This window comes from Schistocerca serialis, chromosome 1, assembly GCF_023864345.2.
Source record: "Schistocerca serialis cubense isolate TAMUIC-IGC-003099 chromosome 1, iqSchSeri2.2, whole genome shotgun sequence".
Taxonomy (NCBI): domain Eukaryota; kingdom Metazoa; phylum Arthropoda; class Insecta; order Orthoptera; family Acrididae; genus Schistocerca; species Schistocerca serialis.
In genome coordinates, this window is record NC_064638.1 from 1,046,881,179 (window position 1) to 1,046,908,342 (window position 27,164).

Genomic DNA, 27,164 nt, shown 5'->3' on the forward strand with positions numbered 1-27,164 from the left:
TGTTCGCACATGCATTGACAATGCGCTGACGCATGTTGTCAGGCGTTGTCGGTGGATCACGATAGCAAATATCCTTCAACGTTCCCCACAGAAAGAAATCCGAGGACGTCACATCCGGTGAACGCGCGGGCCATGGTATGGTGCTTCGACGACCAATTCACCTGTCATGAAATATGCTATTCAATACCACTTCAACCGCACGCGAGCAATGTGCCGGACATCCATCATATTTGAAGTACGTCGCCATTCTGTCATGCTGTGAAACATCTTGTAGTAACATCGGTAGAACATTACGGAGGAAATCAACATACATTGCACCATTTAGACTGCCATCTATAAAATGGGGGCCAATTATCCTTCCTCCCATAATGCCGCACCATACATTAACCCGCCAAGGTCGCTGATGTTCCACTTGTCGCAGCCATCGTGGATTTTCCGTTGCCCAATAGTGCAAATTATGCCGGTTTACATTACCGCCGTTGGTGAATGATGCCTCGTCCCTAAATAGAAAGCGTGCAAAAAATCTGTCATCGTCCCGCAATTTCTCTTGTGCCCAGTGGCAGAACTGTACACGACGTTCAAAGTCGTCGCCATGCAATTCCTGGAGCATAAAAATATTGTACGGGTGCAACCGATGTTGATGTAGCATTCTCAACACCGACGTTTTTGAGATTCCCGATTCTCGCGCAATTTGTCTGCTACTGATGTGCGGATTAGCCGCGACAGCAGCTAAAACACCTACTTGGGCATCATCATTTGTTGCAGGTCGTGGTTGACGTTTCACATGTCGCTGAACACTTCCTGCTTCCTTAAATAACGTAACTATCCGGCGAACGGTCCTGACACTTGGATGACGCCGTCCAGGATACCGAGCAGCGTATACAGCACTCGCCCATTGGGCACTTTCATCACAATAGCCATACGTCAACACGATATCGACCTTTTCCGCAAATGGTAAACGGTCCATTTTAACACGGATAACGTATCACGAAGCAAATACCGCCCGCACTGGCGGAATGTTACGTGATACCACGCACTTATACGTTTGTGGCTATTACAGCGCCATCTATCACAAAGCGCAAAAAGTGGCCCTACTAAAACGTTCATATTTCTTTACGTACTACACAAATATGTAATAAAAAACGGGGGTTCCTATTTTTAAAAAACGCAGTTGATATCCGTTTGACCTATGGCAGCGCCATCTAGCGGGCCAACCATAGCGCCATCTGGTTTCCCCCTTCAAGCTAAACGAGTTTCGTTCTTTGTAGTTTTTTCGTTTGATACTTATTTCGTGAGATATTTGGTCCGGTCACTATCAATGGACCACATTAATGTGACCACCGCCTACGTTAGACGTCAGCGTGCAATAACCATTTACAGACAGCAGTGGACGGCACGTAAGAGGTGTAGAGGGCCGAGGAAAACAAGGCAATTTTGTCGTAATGGGGAAACGAAGCGATTTATCGAACGTTCAGAACAGCATAAGTACTGGCTTTTGGCCCAAGGGCGGAAGCCTCTCCGAAACGGCTACATTATTGAAGTATACCGTTATTGAAGTGTACCGTGCACGGCAAAATGGGGCTATCCAGAACAATGGCTGATCAACTCTAGTGCACCACGGTCAACAGATGACAGGAATGAACGACGGCTGTGGAGATATATGTACTGGCGAACAGACGTGCAACTGTCGAGCAACTGATCGCCCGATGAATCACGGGCCTACCAACAGCGTCTCCTCAACTACCGTTCAGCGAACGTTGCTGCATATGGGCCTCCGTAGAAGGTGCCTTGTTCATGCACCCACGCTAACTGCTATTCTTTGGCAACGAATTGTTTGATCTTAACTCTTCAAAAGCCCTCTTCAGTTCTGATACTAATAGTGGATCCCCTATCTCTTCTAAACGATTCCTGTTTCTTCTTCTTATATTACATCAGACAAATCTTTGCCTTCATAAAGGCCTTCAGTGTAGTCTTTCCAGCTATCCGCTCTCTCCGCTGCACTTAACAGTGGAATCCCCGTTGTACTCTTTATGTTACCACCCTTGCTTTTAATTTCACTGAACATTGTTTTGACTTTCCCATTTGTTGAGCCACTCTTTCCGACAATCATTTCTTTTTCGATTTCTCCACATTTTTCATCTATCCATTTAATCTTCGCTTACCTGCACTTCCTATTTATTTCATTCCTTAGCGACTTGTATTTATTTCAAAATTTCCCTGAACATTTTCATATTCCTTCTTTCATCGATCAACTGAACGGCAACGACTTCTATTCTGAGTAATAAAAGGAATTATATTGAATATTGTTTGATTGTGTCTAATGACGCCACACAGATCCTCCGTCTGCATCCTGACAAAACAGTAGGGGTTCCCAGCCTAGCAGAGGGTGACCCCTACAGTGCAAACTGTCGGTAGCGGTTGTGTATTGGGCAGCATATCACATGGATTGAATCTCGCATGCTGCTCGTAGACAAAAGGCTGCTTTCTGAAGTAGAGTATAAAGATATCACTATAAGTATGTAAAAGGAATGTACTGTATATCATGTTACAAAAACTATGACAGGCATATTCTACGAAAGGGAGAACTGAGAAGACTACAGTAGATAGGAAGCTTGCAGTGCGGCTTCTAGAATAAACCGGGATTGCCGAGGAAGAGCTCATGGTTTATATCGACATCGAATAAGGGAAATATACAGGGCATATTTGTCACGTTTATATATGTGAAGCTCTGCTGATCCCTTGTCATATGATACGTTCAATTCATAACGTGTGAACACACTGAGACACTCTTCAATAAATACTAGAATGGCTTTTCTACGCTTAAAATGAATCACGAATAATCACTTGAGATAAATGTAGGATAGGTCTAACAGGCGAAAAACACAACTGAACTGGAAGGCTGTTCAGAGGGATTCATATTACACATGAGAGAATAAGCCTCTGTTTTCCAAAGAAGACATGTAATATCTGACACTGCCTGAGAATATTTAGTGCACCTGAAAACACAGGAAGAGAAAAACAAGGAAGCATAGACACAAAATATAGGACTCTAGCAACAGTGTACCTATTGTCTGGATATGAATTACCAATTAATGTACAATGGAACAATAAAATTTTTTTACCTCTTGTAAAAATCGCTAAGTAGCTGACACATAGGCACATCGCTGGAACACATCCAAACCATTAAAGTTTAATACTATGCCAGGTGCAGAGAGGTCGTTTGAGAAGACTTCAATCATTTGTGTCAATTATGTAGAGATGTCTGCGTGAAGTCAACTAAATGATTTTTATTTAGTAAGATTCATGACGTTTTCTTGCCTAAAACGTGCCAAGCCTCATCGTCTATTCCATCAAGCTGTGGGGCAGAACAGTGTACAGACTACTCGTTTGGGCTTCACATTAAGGACGAGACAGAAGAGCTGGCATTATGAAGTTCTCCACAGTAGCTGAACTGCCAGTTCAGGAGCCGCAGGCCAGAGTGCCGATACTAAGGAGCGTGCGCTTGTTGTGTACGCACAGAGAAAACAAACACAATCCCAAACTGTGGCTTTGGAATGTACACTCGTCTTGCAGTACGTAGTTTCCAAGAAAGTTACAAACTTGTGCAGCTTCTTGCGCCGGATTATACGTTTATTTCAACACAGAAAAATATAAAGAGAAACAAATAGGGTTTAAAAAAAGATGGCGCGAAGACAAAGAACACTATGGAAATATTACGCCTCTATTACGCGAAGTCCGTGAGAATAATCCTTATCACTTTAAAAATTAAGTATGGGTGAACAATTCCATATTTCACTGTCTGATACAGAAAATTATCCACCCAGAAGGGGAGAACGAAACGGAAGTTCATGGGCTGTGATGTCGTTTCAGTGATCGCAAAATCGAGACAAGTTTACAAAGGAAGTGACAGTATGAGCCTACTTATCAGTGTGACGTTGCAAAAAGGAAGTGTATAGTGAACAACGATAGGGAAAGTGAGATCATTCCAGATATATTTCACAGGGCTGAATTTCCCACATTTGTGAGCTAAACCATCAGCATGCTACTCAAAAAGTTGTAGCACAAAAGTCGATTTGCACCCAGAACAGTTTTAGTACTGGAAAATGAAATTTCCTGCGGAGAAAACATCAGCCACAAAGGGATTCAAGCGCGCAGCAATAATATTAGTATGATGACAATAGTTGATGTGATGTAACAGAAAGCATGATTCACTTGGGCAAGCAAATAGTTTCCTTTTCCCCGTAAGCCAATTACGATGCTCACGCTGTTAACTGCCGCCTTAGCTGACGCTGTAACAGAAAGGACAAGAGCACAATTACAGGTCGGCTATAGTTGCCTAGGAGCATTTATAACAATAGGTAGTAAACGATATATGCGCTTTCCACCAGGATTCAACAACACTGTGTTTCAGAATCCTGACTGCCACTGCGCGGAACGGTCAAATCTCTGCCGACCACATTCTTGGGTGAGAGTGCCAAGATTTTAACAAAACCCGGTTAAAAACAGCACAAGAAGAAGCCAAACTCTCTGCTGCTCGTGTCATGTTGCCGGAGATGTGAGCAGAATTCCTGATTTTGAACTCATTAATACACTTCCAAAGAGTTTCAGAATTGATTTTTGTGACTCAGATACGATTGTAATCTTCATAAGCAACGATCAAAAAATTCGTAATAATCACTTTGACCAACCTGCAAAATAGTCTCCATCTCCGCAACGTATTTCATCATTTGATGGTCTTCGATACGTACAATTTTTTACTGATGCAATAAGTGGACTACTTTGAATTAAAAGAGTAGTACACTAAATGATTGAACTAAAAAACCAAAGAAAAATGTAGAAACTGTATTTCATCATTAGTTCTATCCTCTTCTGTTCACGCATATCTCCATACAAATCTCTTCTCGTATCATACGATTTTATTTTAAACAGAAACTACAAAACATCACTCTTCTAGTAGACTACTAACAAAGTATACCTAGCTTAATCGTTCATTTTGGTAAAAATTATTGTCCGAAATAGACGTGTAAGCCAAAATTAAGTACGAGCTCCGTTAAACAAATTGTTGATGAGTTCCTCAACTATTGTCACATACCTACACTTTTTAACGTCACATTCAAGCAAGTAATCTGGAAAAATCTAACTCTATCATGCTTGCTTGTGACGACTACCATGACCCACAGCGTTTTTTCTTAGTTTCTACTTCGGAGAAATTTTAATGAAATTGCCAAGGATTGTCAATAGCAAGCAACAAAGGGGGTATTAACAGTTGCGTAAACGAATACAGGAGCATAAAAAGCAAGAGTCAGTGATCTTAAAGGAGCAGATCACCTGTTGAGAATGCAAGGTGATTCGTATCTATTAAATATTATTTTTGTAGTAAGGAAGAGATGAACATCTGTCGCATAAGAATCAAATTTTAAAATAAGACTGCACACTCGAATGAATTCGTTATAAAAGTTGACATTTTAGGGCTACGCTGCTGACGATTAAACTTCGTAGCTTTTCAATCCTTTTCCTTTCATATCTGGTTTACCCCACTTCCTTCTTTTTTAACACTCGTGTTTCGTGGGAAAAATTAATTTATTTTTAACAATCTCTGAAGAAACAGGCATTGGTGAGGATCTTGCAGCTGTTCTAAATTTTTGAAAATTATTCGCAGCTGCGGAATCTTTAACATTATCTGCATTAGTTATGAAGACATTACCTATCGGTGACACATGAAAATGCCGGACCGGGACTCGAACCCGTATCCGCGCTTGTCGCGAGCAGTTGCCTTGACAACTTCGGCTATCCGAGCACTATTCCAGGACCTAATGCAGCTAAAGTCAGAAAGAGTCCTCAACTGTGAATAAATTTCATAAAAAGATTTAACGTTGGCTGTTTCAAAATCTGAACCTATGAAACTTGCTCCGAACCTTTTTATTCATTTTTCTGACTTTTGTGCGAAAAATGCCATTAGCAGAGTTTGTACGTCGCTACTGAAACGCCTTATATTTTGTACCAGTCGCTAGCTGAAAAGCTTCGAACAAAAACGTTCATAAAAGGAATAGCTGTGACAGCTGTGCCATCCGTTGATAAAATCTTTGTTTAATAGATCTGGGACCATCCACTGATGACCTTCAGACGGCTAGCTTACGGCGCTGAGATGAGGAATTATTAAAACTGGTATTTTCTAAGTTATTTCGTCAAGAGCCTAAGAACGATAAGCTAGTCTGTACTAGGGATGGCGGTTATCGCTAAAACGACCGGTTTTCGGTTATATCGGTTTTTCCACATTAGCTTAATCTGGCTGTTGAAACCGCTCAAAATAACTTGCTGTTGAAATAACAGATTTTCGGTTTTTTATTCCTGATATTCCCTCTAATAAACGTAGAACTCGAACAAAGATTGAAAATTTTTGACTCTCGCAGTTTCAATATACCGTTCGCTGCTTCTCTCGAACTGTGGTTAAGTTGCTGAGTACTACAAAAAATCACCAGTATCTTCCTACTGATTCCAATTTCTTGAAGTCTGCTAAAAAATCATGTTGTAATCGAAGATCGCACAACTATTTGGGCATAACGAAGTCATTGCTAAAGAGTGAAAACTGAGGTTGAATAACTGTTTCTAATATTAATTTGTCCGTTTTCAAGGGCTACAAGCAGATTAACGCATATTGTATAGACATAGGCAGCAGATCAACTACGTACTATTTTTACTATGTATTATGATTGAATTGTTGTGAAGTTTTTAATTTATTACTGTTGCCACAGTTTCCTTCCTTTTTGATTATTTCATAGAAATGGCAGACAAATCTTTAATCTTTGAAAGCAAATGAAGCATTTTACTTCATTGCTATGTCACTTAGTAAAAATATTACCAGGCTAGGGTTGGTGCCATTCCGCAATACAACGGATGTCTGGCGACGACAGGGAGAAACTACCGTATATATCAGGTGGAGGCAAGTCTTGTTCCTTGCACGTACACACGTACCCTATGTCACGACTCATAGGAACAGGGACATCATTGTCTCAGCAGTGCCGCAAAAATTCTTATGCCACAAGTTTGTTGCTTGTTTCTGTCGGCGTTGTTAGTACTGATCACTTTCTCGATTTTATTTTATAATACAGTATTTCAAACCAACGCAAATTTTACAACTGTAAATTACTCCTTAAAAAAAACATTTATTTAATAGTATGGCTAATAGATATTTCGGGTTTTTTACTCGGCTATTAGCAAAAGATAAAAAATACCCGTTATAACTGAGACCATACAAATACCAAAAAATAACGGTTATTCAGAACTAAAATACCGGTAGCAGTTTTAGCCGGTCGGTTTTTCCCATCCCTGGTCTGTACGCTCGAGCGAGAACAACCTACTTAAAGATTCGGACCCGCTGTGAGGGAAGACAGCCGGGTGCGACTTGGTTGTCGCCACGTAAACACGTGCAGCAGTGGCCCGAGGAGCGGCGTCTAATTCTGCATCGTTTCGGCTAACGGCCGAGCAACCAAAGATAAAAAGAGGAAAAAGAGACCTGGAGCGTAATGGCTGGCGCACAGCGTCGCTGAAAGCCCGCCAGATTCACAAATACACGGCCGCGGCGGCTAATGTTGCTGCTTTTTTATTCCAGGAAGGAGGAAAACGCTTCTTAATTCTCTCACTTGGGGCGCAGCCAATACTTAATTTAAGAGGAACGTAATGGTTTGGAGCGCATGAAACAGGCCATTGTTCTCCACGCGTTGCAGATATGTCTGTTTTGTGGGTGGGCTCCAGGCGCGTGGCTCTCAAAGAGCAGGGCTCTCTACAATGTGCTATTTAAAGACGACGCAGCTTTGTCTCTGTTGCAGTTTTATCTAATACGCGCCATAAAAATATTACAGTAGACATCAGCTGGTGCGACAATGTACTTTATCCTGCGATTTAGTAAACTGATACCTCTTTGCCTCAACTGTCCGCGCAAGTAATATATATCGCTGAAAGTCTGCCAGAAAACGGCACATTAACATTTACACCAGAATAACTCCGATATCAACGGATATACTTGCAATGGTTTGTGAAGAAGTAGTATTGTATGAAATACATAATGAGGTCGTCATTTTTTCCGATTTCCCGTCTTTCCTTAGTTGCCTCAAAATTCATAGAGGTATATTTCATCTTCGCAACTAAATGAAAAACTGTTTTTTTTTACTATGAACGTTTCGCCTCTTTTGTTTGCGATGCATCTTCAGTGGCCTGGAATACATATTTGTTATCAGAATATAATAAATGCGTTATATGATAGTTACAAATATGTTAGTATATTACGTTTAGGCCTACTCTTGTTTTTCAGATTAGAAACAATTTTCGTAGCACAAGTTACCTGAAGTTATATTATCGTTTGGTGTTACTTACGATTTATTATAAGCAGAGAAGGAATATTTGTTACAGGCCACTGACCGGCCGCTTTGACCGAGCGGTTCTGGGCGCTTCAGTCCAGAACCGCGCTGCTGTTACGGTCGCAGGTTCGAATCCTGCCTTGGGCATGGATGTGTGTGATGTCCTTAGGTTAGTTAGGTTTAAGTAGTTCTAAGTCTATGGGACTGATGACCTCAGATGTTAAGTCCTATACATATTTGTTATCAGAATATAATAAATGCGTTATATGATAGTTACAAATATGTTAGTATATTACGTTTAGGCCTACTCTTGTTTTTCAGATTAGAAACAATTTTCGTAGCACAAGTTGAACCATTTGAACAGGCCACTGAAGATACTTCACAAATAAAGGAAGCGAAACGCTTGTGGCAGAAAACAAATTGCCTTTCATTTAGCTGCGAAGACGGTATAAGGATAAATACAGATTGTGCCACAAAGTGTAAGTCATGATGCTTCAAAATTAAATCTCTCTTAATACTACATTCTGTAAGAAGGATGCTCCACTTGGCTTATGTAGTCTCGATTATAAGCCTAAACGCTTACCCCCTACATCAGGCGGCGAATCGTTTGATTACAGAAATATCTTGAGCTTTTTGTTCGGCTACAGAAGCCCGATGTACGTAAATAACCGTTCATCTTTTTGAATGTCGAGACATTGCTTTGATGATGACGTATCAGATAGCGACTGGTCAGTGAGGCCTGAAAATTCAATCGTGCGTTGGGTATGTGACTCTCTGTGAGCTGGTCCGTTTTCACTTACATTATGGGTTGCATAGTGTACGCGAAACTTCCTACTTTGTACGATAAATCGTAATGATGTGGAAGAATCATTTTAGATTCACATCGCAGATTAATTTGTACATAGACTTTGGTTACATTCTGAACATTTGTAAGCGTGAGTGTTTTTTACAAAAAGAAAAAAAAGACATACAGAAGTGAGTTAGTAATTCCTACCTACGACCTTTTACACACTACAATAATAGAAATTCTTCTACGGAACAGAAGGAGTTGTCAAGGAGAGACTTCTTCATGGTTGTTTTCAAATTTTACTTTGTTGTCTGTCAGACCTTTTATATTAAGTGATCAAAAACTTTTCCTGCATCGTTCTGCGCCCCTTTTTGTGCTAAAGACAACCTTGATGCGGAGTAATGAACGTCGTTTTTCCTTCTGGTATTCTAATTATGTGTATCATTGTTCCTTTTGAACTGCAGTGGATTATGTACTACAAACTTCATGAGGGAATAAATACAGTGCTTAGCAGCAGTCAGAATGCCCATTGCCTTAAACAGGTATCTACAAGATTATCGTGGTGAGCACCAAAAATTACTCTTGCAGCACGTTTTTAAGCAACCGAGATTTTCTTTCTTAATGGTGAATTACCCCAGAACATTACTCCATATAACGTTACTGAATGAAAATATGTAAAATATGTCAACTTACTGATTTGTCTCCCCCGCCCCCCCCCCCCCCCTCCGAAGTGCAAATGTGGCTGAACTAAGTTGTTTTAGTAATTCCAAGATGTGCTTTTTCCTGTTTAAATTCTCGTCGATATGGACATCTACACTGAAGCAACAAGAACGAACGCTGTGTAATGCACTTTCTACATTATGCATAAAGGCAAAAAATATTCGGAGTAAGCAATAATCTTACAGAGTCTCTTGTATCAGGAATGAAATACACAATATTTTGGCACAATGTATTCTATATATGAATGTAACATTATTTGATCAGAAAGATTGAGTGATTGTAAATGTGCCCACAGCAGTTAACACCATCAGTCAAACAGGAGCGAAATTAACTGAATTTTCCGTCGGTACTTGGCAGAACATGATAATAATATTAACACGGAAAACACTTCTTAACGTTCTGCGAAATTATATTGATTTGGTCACGAACTGGCTTTCGTCTTCTTAGGCAATCTTCAGATGACAACTGATCGTCGTAAACATAGATAAATATGATCTGCGACTTACACAGATATTATTTGTACAGCAGATAAAAAAATGACAGTGCGCGTACATTGGAAAACAATACATTTTCGTCTCATAGAAATAATTACATTAACTTAATTTAAGAAAAGGAAAGCAGGCAATTGAGAATGATCATTTAAGACAAAGCTGGCATTTTGTGTCACGTGTTTGTAGATTTCCAGTATTTCTGCTTTCCTTAACAGAATGTAAAACTTCACACTCTACATCCTATGAATGGTTTTCTGTTAAAAGATGATCAGCAAGAGTTGAATCTTTCTTCCTCGATCTCTACCTCCTCTCATGTTCAAATGGCCTCTTTGCCACAGCTGTGTCTGATAGAACAACACTTACTTTTCCGTACTGCTTGCATGTGATTTTATACACACTACTCCGTGCCAAGGGTTGCAATTTCTCTTTACTATTGAATAAAAATTTTGATATGCTATTGGTATTGTACTTACGAGTTGCGAGACTTTAACGTTTTTGCAGGGTTGTCTGAAATGCTGCCAATATTAAAATTATGGACGAAATGTCTATAGTGGACAAACGCTGATAGGACACGCCGAAACTACAGACTTATTTCCTGAAAAACAGCCGAGTGAACCGAAAAATTACGACCTGAGTGCATTTCCAACTTCTCACGGCGTAATGAATAGTCCATTAAATTTCGGGCGTACAGCCGCGCAAATAAAATTTCCTCCATTGATATTTCGACCGCGTATCGTCCGGCCATCCTCAGAGTGAGTCACAAGACTGTGACTGTAACTCACTCTGAGGATGGCCGGACGATACGCGGCCGAAATATCAATGGAGGAAATTTTATTTGCGCAGCTGCATGCCCGAAATTTAATGGACTATGCGACATGAGTGTTTGTCACAGCGTCACGCAGACATACTTAAAACATGACTTTTCTGACAAAATTCTCTGAAAGCGACAGATTAAGCTATTTCTGCACTTCCAAAGTTTTCTTCGTCAGGCGAGGAAAGTTACAAGCAAAAACGAGAAGACTATTTACAGATACGTCAAACTGTCATATTACGAGGATTCTCTGCAAAGTTAATATGTGAGTCTCATAAAACTAGTTGTTAGTATCGCAGAGTTGTTTGCTTATGACTTCAGTTTTACCACTTGTAAATTGAGTACATATGCCAACGCAGAGTTCCCCTCTGATACTATGATTTGCTTTTTTCATGCGGAAGGCGAAATATCTATTGAAGTCAATCGCGATGTCTATTTGTGGATAAAGTCTTATGAAGAGCATAATATCGTAGAATGAGAAGGAAAAATTCTGCCAATGACGAGTCAGGCCACGGAAGTCCATCCTTAGCCTCTGACGAAACTAATGGATACTTCATCAATGGATACCAGTGCCAAGGACTACAAAACTTACAAACAGTTTGAGATATCGAAGACTCTGTTCATGCTGGGTGGCACAAATTCTTGTTATAAGTAACGAACTAAATCGTTAAGATGTGATACATACATTTCTCACTCTTCTCACTGAGGAGCCAAAAAATTATTACCACCTAATTAATAGCGTACTGGTCCTTCTTTGGAACGCAGTACTGCAGCTATTCTGCGTGGAGTGAATTCGGAAAGTTCTTGGCAGTTTTCGGAAGTATGTAGCACCACGCAGTTCCTGAAAATTACGGAGTGGTAGTTTGCGGACGCGGAGCTGGTGCCCAAAAATGTTACGGATATGTTCCATCAGGTGAATCTGGTGAGCAAGACATCAACGTCAGTTCACTTTCATGCTCCTCAAACCACCGTAGCACGATTCTGGTCTTGTGACAAGGACATTTATCCTGCTGGAAGATGCCATCACTGTAAGGGAAGGCTTCAGACATGAAGGGATGCAGACGGTCTGCGACGTGCTCCCATGCTGGGCACAAGACTGGTAACGAGTTCTTATGGTACGGCATTCCATTCCTCCACCAGTGCGCTTGACAGCTGCTGGGTGGTCGTTCGTGAATGTGGACGTGCTGCAATACAGCTGCCCACCGCTTCCCAAACTTATTTGATGAGATTTAGCTCCAGAGAACGGGCAGCTCAGTCCATCTGCCGAATATGCTCTAGTTCCAAGAGCTCATCCACCTACGCAGTTCGATTTGGTCGCGCACTGTCATCGATAAAAGTGAAATAAGGGCTGAATGCACCGCTACAAAGAGGCAATGGGGAAGGAGTATAGTGTCGCAATAACATTGCTCGGAGAGTACCGTGTTCAAAGATTTGTAGCGCAGTACGTCCATGTAACATTTTGCCTCCCCACGCTGTAGCACCTGGACCATCAAAAGGATGATGTTCGACAATGGTCCTGGGTGCATTAAGTATTCCCACCTCTCACCATATAAAGGCAACCAGGAACATTGTCGAACATAATCGTTTTGGTGGCCGAGGTGTATGTGTGTGGGGATAATACACTCGTGCGCATAAATTAAGGATAATGCTGATACATGGTGAAACAACGCTCTGGTGGGCGGTTTGTGGGTTTAAATTACCTCGAGGTATGACCATGCGGTGCATTTGACCTGCAGTCGTGGCACGGTGGCGCTGGCAACAGTCCACATACGCAGAGGTGTGTTGGTGCTTGTCAGAGTACGGTGGAGCGAGTAAGTGTGCAGACGTTTTCAGACATGCTAATGGTGACTGGTTGTTGAAAATGGCTCAAAGAACACATATTGATGACGTTATGAGGGGTAGAACACTAGGGCGACTGATCAACCACAGCAGGTTATACCACGAGCCCTCCGTGTGCCACAACGTGTGATCTCAAGATTATGGCAACAATCCAGCAGACAGGAAACGTGTCCAGGCGCTACAGTACGGGACGTCCACAGTGTACAATACCATAAGAAGACCGATATCCCACCAGCAGTGCCCGCAGACGGCCACGGGGTACTGCAGGTAGCCTTGCCCGGGACCTTACTGTAGCCAATGGAACAGTTGTATCCAGACACACAGGCTACAGACGACTGAAGAGACATGGTTTTTCGCCCGGAGAACTGCAAGGTGCATTCCACTGACCGCTGGTCACAGGAGAGCCCGTAAAGCTTGGTGTCAAGAACACAGTACATGGTCATTGGAACAGTGGCCCTAGGTTATGTTCATAGGCGAGTCCATGTATAGTCTGAACAGTGATTCTCGCTGGGTTTTCATATGGCGTGAACCAGGAACCAGATACCAACCCCTTAATGTCCTTGAAAGGGACCTGCATGGAGGTCGTGGTTTGATGGTGTGGGGTGGGATTATGATTGGTGTACGTACCCCCCTGCATGTCTTTGACAGAGGAACTGTAACAGATCAGGTGTATCGGGACGTCATTTTGCACCAGTATGTCCGCCTTTTCATGGGTGCAGTAGGTCCCACCTTCCTCCTGGTGGATGATAACACACGGTCCCACCGAGCCGCCATCGTGGAGGAGTACCTTGAAACAGTAGACATCAGGTGAATGGAGTGGCCTGCCTGTTCTCCAGACCTAAGCCCCATCGAGCACGTCTTGGATGCCATCAGGTCGACGTATCGCTGCACGTCTTCAAACCTCTAGGGCACTTCAGGAGCTCTGACAGGCACTGGTGCCAGAATGGGAGGCTATATCCCAGCAGCCGCTCGACCACCTGATCCAGAGTATGCCAATCCGTTCTGCAGCCAGTGTACGTGTCCACGGTGATCATATCCCATATTGATGTCGGGGCACATGTGTAGGAAACAGTGGCGTTTTGTAGCACACGTGTTTCGGGACGGTTTTCTCAACTTATCACCAATACCGTGGACTTACAGATCTGTGTCGTGTGTGTTCCCTAAGTGCCTATGCTATTAGCGCCAGTTTTGTGTAGTGCCACGTTATGTGGTACCACATTCTGCAATTATCCTTAATTTATGAGCATGAGTGTATTACATGGGCATACTGACCTCCAACTCATTGAACATGGTACACTCAATGGTCAGCGTTATTGTGAGACTATACTCCTTCCCCATATCCGTCTTTCAGGGATGCATTCGGCACTGACTTCATTTTTATGGATGCCAATGCGAGAGCGCCTTAAACTGCGCAAGCAGAGGAGATCTTGAAATGAGTCTATATTCGGCGAATGGACTGCCCTGAACGTTCCCCATCCCCATCCCCATCGAGCACGTGTGGGATGCGTTGGGGAGACGTATTGCAGAACGTGCACATGAACCAACCATCATCCAGCACTTGTGAAGCGCGCTGGTAGAGCACTGACACGCCCTATCACGAGAACTCCTTAACAACCTTGTCGCCAAAATGGGATGACGCTGCATAGCTTCCGCTGCCGTCTATGCTGATCACACAACCTCTTAACAAGTACGTAATAAAATGAAACACCTGCAAGCGTAATTTAGATGTTAATTTATCATATGGCAACCAGTTTCGGTGACCATCTTCAGGTTTTAGCTGATGTTGATTGGAGTGGCAATCAGTAAAACAAAGCCGTTTTTCGTTGCGATGGGATCTTCTCATGAAATTTCAATCACCAGTTTTCTCTTCCAATTGTGAAAACATTCTTTTGGCACCCACCTACATAGGGAGAAATGATAATCACGATAAAATAAGAAATATCAGAGATCGCACAGAAAAATTTAAGTGCTCGTTTTTCCAGCGCGCCGTTCGAGAATTGAACAGTAGAGAGACAGCTGGAAGGTGGTTCAAATGGTTCAAATGGCTCTGAGCACTATGGGACTTAACAGCTGAAGTAATAATCAGTCCCCTAGAAATTCGAACTACTTAAACCTAACTAACCTAAGGACATCACACACATCCATGCCCGAGGCAGGATTCGATCCTGCGACCGTAGCAGTCGCGCGGTACCAGACTGAAGCACCTAGAACCGCTCGGCCACTGCGGCCAGCTGGTAGGTGGGTCATTGAACCCTCTGCCAGGCACTTTATTGTGAATAGCAGAGTAATCACGTAGATGTAGATGTAGAGAAGGGGGTGAACTCCGATTGTATACACGGTCCACATCGGTGGCCAGCATCTATGAACTGATTTCCGCAGGAAACTGTAACAATTATGTTGTGTCTGCAGCCATCAGCTACCAACTCGAGTGAGTCTAATGAGTTTTCAGAACACGTTTATGGAATCATTTCCTGTGTCGCTATTTCACGTCCAGTTTTTGCGATCTGTTGTGTAAATACACTGCCGGCCATCGTAAATGCAGCACCCTGAAGGAAGCATCCGAATCAAGTGAAATTTACACCATGGGTTTGCAGCGATGAGATATGCAACTGATTAGAATTTCAGCGCAGACGCACATCACGCGCGCCTGTGGCGCCACCTCAAGCGCCATTTAAGGCTTGGCGATTTCGACGAGTGTACGTTCGGCACTTGTGTTTACCTTGTGGTTGTTTCACAAGACGATCAGTTATGCCTCGTAGACAACTGCGAACATCTTTTGATCAAGTATCCGAGTTCGACAGAGGAAGGATAGTGGCTTACCGAGATTGTGGATTATCATACAGAGAAATCGCTAGTCGTGTTGGACGAAACCAAACAACTGCAATGCGGATATGTGACCGTTGGATGCAGGAGGGTACGACGGACCGACGTGGTCGATCGCATTCACCTCGGTGCACCACTGCACGTGCTGATAGGCAAATTGTGCGCATGGCAGTGACGGATCGCTCAGTGACATCCCGAACCATAGCACAGCAAATTGCGTCTGTAACGCATCATCCAGTGTCTGCGCGTACCATTCGACGCCGTTTACAGCAGAGTGGTCTGTCCGCAAGACGTCCATTGCTTCGTCTACCATTGACGCAGAACCACAGACGTCTCCGTCGCCAATGGTGTGATGACAGACGGATGTGGACGGCAGAATGGAATGACGTTGTCTTTACTGACTAGGCACGCTTCTGTCTGCAGCACCACGATGGTCGGATTCGAGTGTGGAGACACCGTGGAGAGAGGATGCTGGACAGCTGCATTATGCACCGCCACACTGGTCTTGCACCGGGTATTATGGTATGGGGCGGTATTGGAAATTACTCTCGCACGCCTCTAGTACGCATTGCCGGTACTTTAAATAGCCGGCGCTACATATCCTAGGTGTTGGAGCCAGTTGTCCTTCCTTACCTTCAGGGCTCGGCCACAGCCATATTTCAACAGGATAATGCGCGACCACACGTGGCACGCATTGTCCAAAGGTTCTTCGTCAATAACCAGATTGAATTGCTTCCCTGGCCGGCTCGCTCTCCGGATCTTTCGCCGATAGAAAACATGTGGTCCATGGTTGCTCAACGAGTGACCCAGATTACATCCCCAGCTGCCACATCAGATGATATTTGGCAACGTGTGGAAGCTGCTTGGGCTGCTGTACCCCAGGAACACATCCAACGTCTCTTTGACTCAATGCCGAGACGTGTGGCAGCGGTGATCTCCAACAATGGCGGCTACTCTGACTACTGATTCTGGCAGGAACCACAGGTCACAGACGTCTGTAAACGTAATCATTTGATACTTGGTCAACATGTTATCTACAAAATAAATCTTGTTGTGCTACCTCTTGTCTTTCTTGGTGTTGCATTTACGGTGGCCAGCAGTGTATTTCGTGCTGTTTAATCAACTATATAGCGATACAAAATGAAATTCTCTCCGTCCGAACAGGCCATGAAGGCCCAACGGTATCGACCGGCCGCCGTGTCATCCTCAGCCCACAGGCAGCACTGGATGAGGATATGGAGGGGCATGTAGTCAGCACACCGCTCTTGCGGCCGTTGTCATTTTTTCGTGACCGGAGCCGCTACTTCTCAATCAAGTAGCTCCTCAGTTTGCCTCACAAGGGGTGAGTGCACCCCGCTTGCCAACAGCGCTGGACAGACCGGATGGTCACCCATCCAAGTGCCAGCCCAGCCCGACAGCGCTTAACTTCGGTGATCTGACGGGAACCGGTGGTATCACTGCGGCAAGGCCGTTGGCACAAGTGAAATTCTGCTCGAATAGAATTATGACGTTACTGTGCTTTCCGACAGCAACTTGCAACGGAAGAGAGATCTACAAATGTAACTGTCATAATGTATATGTAAAGTATGTTGTTTAACTGCTAAAACAGTGCATGCTGCAAGGTCTCAGTTGCAAATTACCTATCTAACGGCTTCCAGAAGCAACATAAATTTGATTTTCAGTATTTTATATAATTATCTACCGAATTTTCTCGACTGTCTTTCCACAGTGGCAACACCGGTTCCCGGCAGATCACCGAAGTTAAGTGGTGTCGTGCTGGGCTAGCACTTGAATAGGTGATCATTCGGTCTGCCGAGCACTGTGGCAAGCGGGGTGCACTCAGCCCTTGTGAGGCAAACTGAGGAGCTACTTGAGTGGGAAGTAGCGGCTCCGCTATCGTAAATTGACATACGGCCGGGGGAGCCCCTTCATATCCGCATCCAGTCACGCATGTCGTGAGGCAGTGTAACATACGCCGTGCAAATCACGCACACTATCTTCATTGAGAATTTTAGAATGAGAGCACTTAGCGACTTCCAACAAACTTTCCACGTAACTTCAAACCTTTTCGAAACTTTTTCTCGATGGCACATCCCACAAAATAATGAAAGAACAAAAGTTTACTCTTCGCTGTTCATGCAGTAAAACTTCAGAGTCAGACATGACGTTTTAATTTATTACTTCTTTTCTACTATTTCTGTTCGTGACACATTTTGTAGACAGCATCCACATATACCACTGTATGTACCTGCCAAATTATATCAGTCTACGACACATGATACGGGAGATAAGACACCATGAACATTGAGATGCGCGTAAAACTAACTTATCTCAAAATGAAGTGCGAATTTCCCGAATCACACTTACTCAGTGTTTGATAATGCAACAAATTTTAACATAATTTCGAACCTCTTCAAAACATTTTCTTGGTTACATGCTTATCGACAAAAATTCAACACATTAACTCATTTTAAAGTAATCAGACATCTGAAGCTGTTTGGTACACGCGGTGGAGGAGACGTTAGTTGTAAGTTCCTATTCTGTTTAGAATTAGTGTATCGGTTATAGAATGGTGCTGCGCCGAAGAGAGCCACAGTGGACGGTACTCGTTTGCCCGCGGCTGCAACATAGGCAGACGATGTCGCAAACACCATTGTCGGCCCAGGCGGGCAAGGCGCCAGTCTGCTTCCACCCACGCACGCACTCCGCTATGTTGCGTAGCGTACTCATGCGTACCCCCTCAGACGTCGCGACGTTGTGTAACCGCTCCATCTGCTTCTGTTTCTTCTTATGCAGCTTGTGTGCCAAGGACACCTGCGTGCTGCTGGCTCCGATCCCAACCAGAAGGAGAAAGGAGGTGGAACTACTGAAAGTACAATGTTGTCTCCGCTGCGACGTACACTGATCTAAACTCGTCCAGGAGATAGCACCGTCACCTAGCGAGGAATGACTGCTAGTCAGACACACGCACGGTGCATGTAGTATCACTGAGTATGCTGTCCATGTGTAGAATGGAGAAGGCGCGCGATCTATCTGAGTTTGACCGAAGGTGATGACACAGAGGCTCGGCACGAGCATTTCAGAAACTGCGCAACTTGTGTTCAAGGAGTGCTGTGGTCTTCAACAAGTGGCGAAACCAAGGTGAAACCACGTCCAGACCGGACTTCGTAGGCTGGGCAGGCTGATAAAGCAGAACAGGAGGCGAACTTTGGCGGAACTAACATCAGGTTTAAAGGCTGGTCAGGTACAAGTGCGTCTGAATACACAGTGCACTGAACACTCCTAACGAGGACGCGGAGGATTAGCCGAGCGGTCTAAGGCGCTGCAGTCATGGACTGTTCGGCTGGTTCCGGCGGAGGCTCGAGTTCTCCCTCGGGTATGGGTGTGTGTGTTTGTCCTTAGGATAATTTAGGTTACGTAGTGTGTAAGCTTCGGGACTGATGACCTTAGCAGTTAACTCCCATAAGATTTCACACACACACACTCCTAACGATGGGCCTCCAAAGCCGACGACCCATGCACGTGCCAATGCTAACACCACGACATGGGCAACTACGATTGAAATGGGCACGTGACTATCGGTACCGGACGTTGGCGCAGTGGCAGATCGTTGAATGGTCTGACGAGTCCCGATACCTACTTCATCATACTGATGGGAGGGCGCGAATCCGTTGTCTTCTAGAAGAATAGCTCCCTGACCCCTGTGCCGCGGGACAGAGACAAGCTGGCGGTGGCCACATTATGCTTTGAGGAACATTTGCGTGGGCATCCATGGGTCTAGTGGAGCTTGTGCAAGGTACCATGACGGCAAAAGAGTATCGTGCACTAGTTGCAGACCACGTACACCCCTTCATGACGATCATACACTACTGGCCATTAAAATCGCTACACCAAGAAGAAATGCAGATGATAAACGGGTATTCATTGGACAAATATATTACACTAGAACTGAGATGTGACTACATTTTCACGCAATTTCGGTGCACAGATCCTCAGAAATCAGTACCCAGAACTACCACCTCTGGCCGTATTAACGGTCTTGATACGCCTGGGAATGAGTCAAACAGAGCTTGGATGGCGTGTACAGGTACAGCTGCCCATGCAGCCTTAACACAATACCACAGTTCATCAAGAATAGCGACTGGCGTATTGTGACGAGCCAGTTGCTCGGCCACCATTGACCAGACGTTTTCAATTGGTGAGAGATCTGGAGAATGTGCTGGCCAGGGCAGCAGTCGAACATTTTCTGTATCCAGACAGGCCCGTACAGGACCTGCATCATGTGGTCGTGCATTGTCCTGCTGAAATGTAGGGTTTCGTAGGGATCGAATGAAGGGTAGAGCCACGGGTCGTAACACATCTGAAATGTAACGTCCATTGTTCAACGTGTACTCAATGCGAACAAGAGGTGACCGAGACGTGTAACCAATGGCACCCCATACCATCACGCCTGGTGATACGCCAGTATTACGATGACGAATACACGCTTCCAATGTGCGTTCACCGCGATGTCGCCAAACACGGATGCGACCATCATGATGCTGTAAACAGAACCTGGATTCATCCGAAAAAATTAGGTTTTGCCATTCGTGCACCAAGTTCGTCGTTGAGTACACCATCGCAGGCGCTCCTGTCTGTGATGCAGCGTCAAGGTTAACCGCAGCCATGGTCTTCGAGCTGATCGTCCATGCTGCTGCAAACGTCGTCGAGCTGTTCGTGCAGATGGTTGTTGTCTTGCAAACGTCCCCATCTGTTGACTCAGGGATCGAGACGTTGGCTGCACGATCCGTTACAGCCATGCGGATAAGATGCCTATCATCTCGATTGCTAGTGATACGAGGCCGTTGGGATCCAGCACGGCGTTCCGTATTACCCTCCTGAACCCACCGATTCCATATTCTGCTAACAGTCATTGGATCTCGACCAACGCGAGCTGCAATGTCGCGATACGATAAACCGCAATCGCGATAGGCTACAATCCGACCTTTATCAAAGTCGGAAACGTGATGGTACGCATTTTTCCTCCTTACACGAGGCATCACAACAACGTTTCACCAGGCAACGTCGGTCAACTGCTGTTTGTGTATGAGAAATCGGTTGGAAACTTTCCTCATGTCAGTACGTTGTAGGTGTCGCCACCGGCGCCAACCTTGTGTGAATGCTCTGAAAAGCTAATCATTTGCATATCACAGCATCGTCTTCCTGTTGGATAAATTTCGCGTCTGTAGCACGTCACCTTCGTGGTGTAGCAATTTTAATGGCCAGTAGTGTATTTCCAGACAGCAGCGGCATTTTTCAACAAGATAATGCGCCATCTCACAAGGCCAGGACTGTGATGGAGTGGTTCGAGGAACACAGTGGCGAGTTCTGATTAATGTGTTGCCTCCCCCCCCCCCCCCCCCCCCGACCCGACCCCACCCAAACCCACGAGATCTGAATCCGATCGAACACATCTGGTATGTGATTGTACGTGGCGTCAGAGTTCATGGCGCCCCTCACCGCAATTTAAGGGAAGCAAGTAACTTATGTGTGCAGATGTGGTGCCAACTACCTCCAGCGACCCAGAAAGGCGTCATTCTTTCCATGCCACGACGTGTCGCCGCTTTTATCTGTGCTAAAGGTGTACGTACCGGCTGTTAGAGAGTGGTCAGAATGTTCCGGCTGATCAGTGCATACTGTCTGATGAGAAGTGTCCGGACACACCCAGGTAATGCGGAATTAACTGAGCAATTATTTTTCCATGACCATACAACAGTAGTGATACTATTAATTGCGCTAGATGTCCCGGGACGCGGACTCACCAGTATACAGGGAGGTAGGGAGTGTAGCGTTGTTCATATAGAAATGGTTGAAATGGCTCTGAGCACTATGGGACTTAACTTCTAAGGTCATCAGTCCCCTAGAACTTAGAACTACTTAAACCTAACTAACCTAAGGACATCACACACATCCATGCCCGAGGCAGGATTCGAACCTGCGACCGTAGCGGTCGCGCGGTTTCAGACTGTAGCGCGTAGAACCGCTCAGCCATCCCGGCCGGCTGTTCATATAGAGGCAGTAACAGCGGATTGGAGCGGTCAGGAGACATCAGTGACTTCGACCGCGGACAAGCCATTGGATATCACCTGACAAATCAGTCAGAGAGATTCCAGCCCTTCTAAGGCTTTCCAAGTCGACTGTTTAGTGTTGTGACTGTGAAGTGGAAACGCGAAACAACAGCCAAACGAAGACCAGGCAACCTTCATGTACTGACGGACAGAAACTATCGAGCGTTGTGGAGACTGCTTGCAAAAAAATCGCATCAAATCTTGCTGATGGTCCAAAGTGTTGCAGAAAGAACACGCTCTAATTATGACGATGTCAGTAATCTGATATCCTCAACTAAAAAGGTATGTATAAAATTTAGGGATATATCAGTTTCAATGGCCCCTTAGCTGCAAAAATAAATTACTTACTTTAAAAAGATACTTTGTTTTGTATAGGTGTTTTGAAAAGTTCCTGCTCTTGTAGCTGCTTACAAAGAGATTCTAACTGAGTTACCGTTACCTCTTCAGCCCATCCATACTAGATGGAGTACTTGGTTGGAAACTGCAGTGTTTTGCTCTGATAATTTTGATGCCATTAAACTGATGTCTGGTAAATTACAACAAAATTAATACATCAATATTTAAGTTGTAAAGTGAGTACTTCTTCATTTTTAGGTATTTGACATTTTCTCATGAGATGATGCCATACGTATCAGAGACGCACAAGCAGGATATGAATGAACAAATGTGCAGCTGGATTTAATTAACATTAAGGCAAACTTTTTTAAATTGCCCTCTACTATAACGGAGTTAGAAGACACGTGTCTGCCACTGGTAGAATGGTTGTCAGTTGTTGAGAATTTCCTGAGATTCCTCAGTCATGCTCAAGGAAGGGAAAATGGGATTAAATGCAAAGAACAAAACTGGACAGACTCACAAACGGGAAGTCAGATTACGGGTTCTATTGTTCACTGAAGAAAGTATTTTGTATCGAAAGCATGAATGAGGAACTTGACCTGACGCTGTCAGAAATACACTACCCAGTCACATTAATGTGACCACTTGTGGGAAGCCTCAATAACCACCTTCTGCAGCGTGGACAGGTGCGAAACACGCGGTAAGAGAGACGATGAGGTTCTGGACAGTACCGTCAGAGTGTGGAGCCATGATGACTCCTGTGCCGCGGCCACCTGCTCTACTTCTACATCTACATTTATACTCCGAAAGCCACCCAACGGTGTGTGGCGGAGAGCACTTTACGTGCCACTGTCATTACCTCCCTTTCCTGTTCCAGTCGCGTATGGTTCGCGGGAAGAACGACTGCCGGAAAGCCTCCGTGCGCGCTCGAATCTCTCTAATTTTACATTCGCGATCTCATCGGGAGGTATAAGCAAGGGGAAGCAATATATTCGATACCTCATCCAGAAGCGAACCCTCTCGAAACCTGGACAGCAAGCTACACCGCGATGCAGAGCGCCTCTCTTGCAGAGTCTGCCACTCGAGTTTGCTAAACATCTCCGTAACGCTATCACGCTTACCAAATAACCCTGTGACGAAACGCGCCGCTCTTCTTTCGATCTTCTCTATCTCCTCTGTCAACCCGATCTAGTACGGATACCACACTGATGAGCAATACTCAAATATAGGTCGAACGAGTGTTTTGTAAGCCACTTCCTTTGTTGATGGACTACATTTTCTAAGGACTCTCCCAATGAATCTCAACCTGGTACCCGCCTTACCAACAATTAATTTTATATGATCATTCCACCTCAAATCGTTCCGTACGCATACTCCCAGATATTTTACAGAAGTAACTGCTACCAGTGTTTGTTCCGCTGTCATATAATCATACAATAAAGGATCCTTCTTTCTATGTATTCGCAATACATTACATTTGTCTGTTAAGGGTCAGTTGCCACTCCCTGCACCAAGTGCCTATCCGCTGCAGATCTTCCTGCATTTCGCTGCAATTTTCTAATGCTGCAACTTCTCTGTATACTACAGCATCATCCGCGAAAAGCCGCATGGAACTTCCGACACTATCAACTATCTCAGTTGAGGATCGATGGCGCCAACAGCCCAATCTGGTTCAATGCGCTCACAATCTGGCGATTACTCCTTGACACCCTGGCGAGTGCCATGCCTATCTGGCTGGCATCCGCTGAGCATTCGCTCAGCGTTCGCAGAATGCCGCATGTCTGGTGCTCTCCTAACGGTATCATTTGTGCTTGCGCGTAATTACCTGTAGTGCAATGAATGAAACCTACATTTTGGCAGTTTTTCTGGTAATGGAGATATGGGTTGAGCTGGTGTTGGCATCCAATGACAATGCAGTACATCAGCGTCTAAACTTGTCCCTACAAATTCCGACAGTGCGCACAGTTAAAGTCTCGACAGCATTCAGTACGATTCTACCAGTGTGTTAAATCCGTTGGAATTCGATTACTCGATAAATACAATTCTCAAGGCTGTCAATTCAACTAAGTACCTGAGTGTTAAAATTACAAGCAACTTCAGTTGGAAAGACCACATAGACAATATTGTGGGGAAGGCGAGCCAAAGGTTGCGTTTCATTGGCAGGACACTTAGAAGATGCAACAAGTCCACTAAAGAGACGGCTTACACTACACTCGTTCGTCCTCTGTTAGAATATTGCTGCGCGGTGTGGGATCCTTACCAGGTGGGATTGACGGAGGACATCGAAAGGGTGCAAAAAAGGGCAGCTCGTTTTGTATTATCACGTAATAGGGGAGAGAGTCTGGCAGATATGATACGCGAGTTGGGATGGAAGTCATTGAAGCAAAGACGTTTCTCGTCGCGGCGAGATCTATTTACGAAATTTCAGTCACCAACTTTCTCTTCCGAAAGCGAAAATATTTTGTTGAGCCCAACCTACATAGGTAGGAATGATCATCAAAATAAAATAAGAGAAATCAGAGCTCGAACAGAAAGGTTTAGGTGTTCGTTTTTCCCGCGCGCTGTTCGGGAGTGGAATGGTAGAGAGATAGTATGATTGTGGTTCGATGAACCCTCTGCCAAGCACTTAAATGTGAATTGCGTAGTAATCATGTAGATGATAGATGTAGAAGGCACTCAATTTAAACGCCGCCTTCCTGGGATATTGCTCATAAAAGAAATAATTATTTAATTTCATCGCAGAGTTATTCCTTTGGGATCACCTTTACAACACCAGTTCTTCCCAAGTTTGACGCCAGAAAGTTACCATCAACACGTAACTGCATCTATGCCGTACATATTTTTTTCATTCTCGCTTTTATATATTTTTATGGCACCATTTCACGTAATTTGTTTCTTCATATCCTCAAATTAACGTACCTCACCCACCACTCTCTCTCTTACTTCATAATCTTCTGCTCTGCCTAACCGTTTATCTAATTTTATGTCAGCTTTCAGTTTTTGTCTCAGTCTAATAGTTCTTTATTACTAGTAGTAGGATATTCATGCCTATTTGAGTTCATATAACGATCTTATGTCAAAGTCACGTTATGTCTCTGGGGCAATTGCATGTGGTGTATTAAAGGTCAGGATATAACCTGGTAGCCGTTACGTGTCCCCTCCGAGGTCACCCATCCATCTTGGGAAACTGCGTGACATAAAAATGTCGGGAAAATCAAGGTCACTCTTACCTTACTCCTTTGTCTTCCTAGGCCAACTGAATGACTTAAATCGATTTCCCTTTTATTACTATTCGAGTATTTTATTACTATTCCGTCATTCAGGGTCGGCGCACCTTAGTGAAAGGATTACGAAGCGCCACCAGAGGACAACCACCGTCTCCAGGTAGACTAAAAGGCATAAGAAGACTGTCACAGTCGAATGCCAGTGTTACTAACGCCTTCCTCTCATAATCAATGACCATTTACAATTTTGTTACATTTTTAGTGATTTATTTTGCCGCTTTCCAAGTTCATCAAATAAAGATGCATGTAAATACCAGACCTTAAATGTTTCACAATAACCAAAATCCATTATTTAAACAAATATATTCTTACTATGTGCCACAGTACATTATTTAAACTCTTGTTATGAGGAACTTGTCCCTGCATTATAATTGTGTTAAAAAGTGACGTGATAGTGTGTTAAAAATAATGATGTCAATAGAGATTTTAAATGATGAACAATTTCCACAGTGTGATATTTTAACAAATACACCGATACCCCATGTTCAGTAATTAGTACAGTTCAATATTTTAACGAAGAAATCGATATTCCTTTTTAAATAAATTAGCGAAGTGCGATATTTTAACAAATATGCTGATGTCCCTCAGTAAACAAATAGTGCACTGCAATAAACATGTACCGAGTCTAAAAGGAATTCACCGCTGCACTACTAGTTGCCTTATAGGAATATGACCCTATACCACTACAGTAGAGTTGTAAATAACAACAGAAAAATACGAGTATGAGCATTCAAAATACATGGCTGAATTTCCATTCTAAGCAACTACCACCACCATGGGCACTGTATAGGAATTGCAGAGGAAATGTACTTTATTTAAAAGAAACTGAAAACGCGATGTGGGAGACCCATGTGTCATTGTTTACAGATTGCTGACGAAGGGTCGACTGGCATTACGCTCTCGGCCGCTAGACGCCTCTGTGCCTCGCGTATATACATCATAACAGCTTCTGGTCATGGACCACAGTTTGTTGGAGAGAGAGAGAGAGAGAGAGAGAGAGAGAGAGAGAGAGAGGTCTGGACGCCTACTTAAGAATCTGTAGCCCGTATGCTTTAACTTGTGTGCATCATATCATCTTGGTTTCTCGGAAGCCATCAGAAGGGGTGACTAAACATGATAGATAATGCTGCTGGAAAGAGAGATGGGGAATAGTCTCATCGTGTGACCGCAAAACGCAACTGAGCGGCCACACAACTGAGATTAGACCACTACGATATCAGAAGAAGCCACAACTCGCGGACACCGACAGCAACCTGTAGTCTGTGCCTGTGATTTTCTAGCTGTTTCTGTAGCATGCCAGTCTAGCCTCAGTTGTGTGAACCCTCAGCTGTGGGCTGTCTCAGTCTCTCTCTCTCTCTCTCTCTCTCTCTCTCTCTCTCTCTCTCTCTCTCTCCCCTCTCTCTCGTCCCTCTCTCCCTTCCAAACTGTGGTTCTCTGACCAGAAGCTGTTATGTTGTATATAGGTAAGGTACAGAGGCATATGGCAGCTGAAAACATCAGGGCAGTCGAACTTTCGTCAGCAGTCTGGAGACTCACCCGTGCCCATAGGAGACGATGACACGTGGTCTTCATATCGCATTTTTGGTTTGTTTTAAATGAAGTGCATTCCCCT

General features: G+C 44.1%; 1 protein-coding gene and 1 pseudogene across 10 annotated transcripts in view; both read right to left on the bottom strand.

Moving 5' to 3' along the window:
* The window catches only part of LOC126414772 (probable basic-leucine zipper transcription factor N), a 409,868-nt gene that overhangs the window by 92,613 nt on the left and 290,091 nt on the right, over positions 1-27,164 (bottom strand). The window lies entirely within an intron of this gene.
* LOC126427188 (5S ribosomal RNA) lies at positions 17,184-17,301 on the bottom strand (annotated as a pseudogene).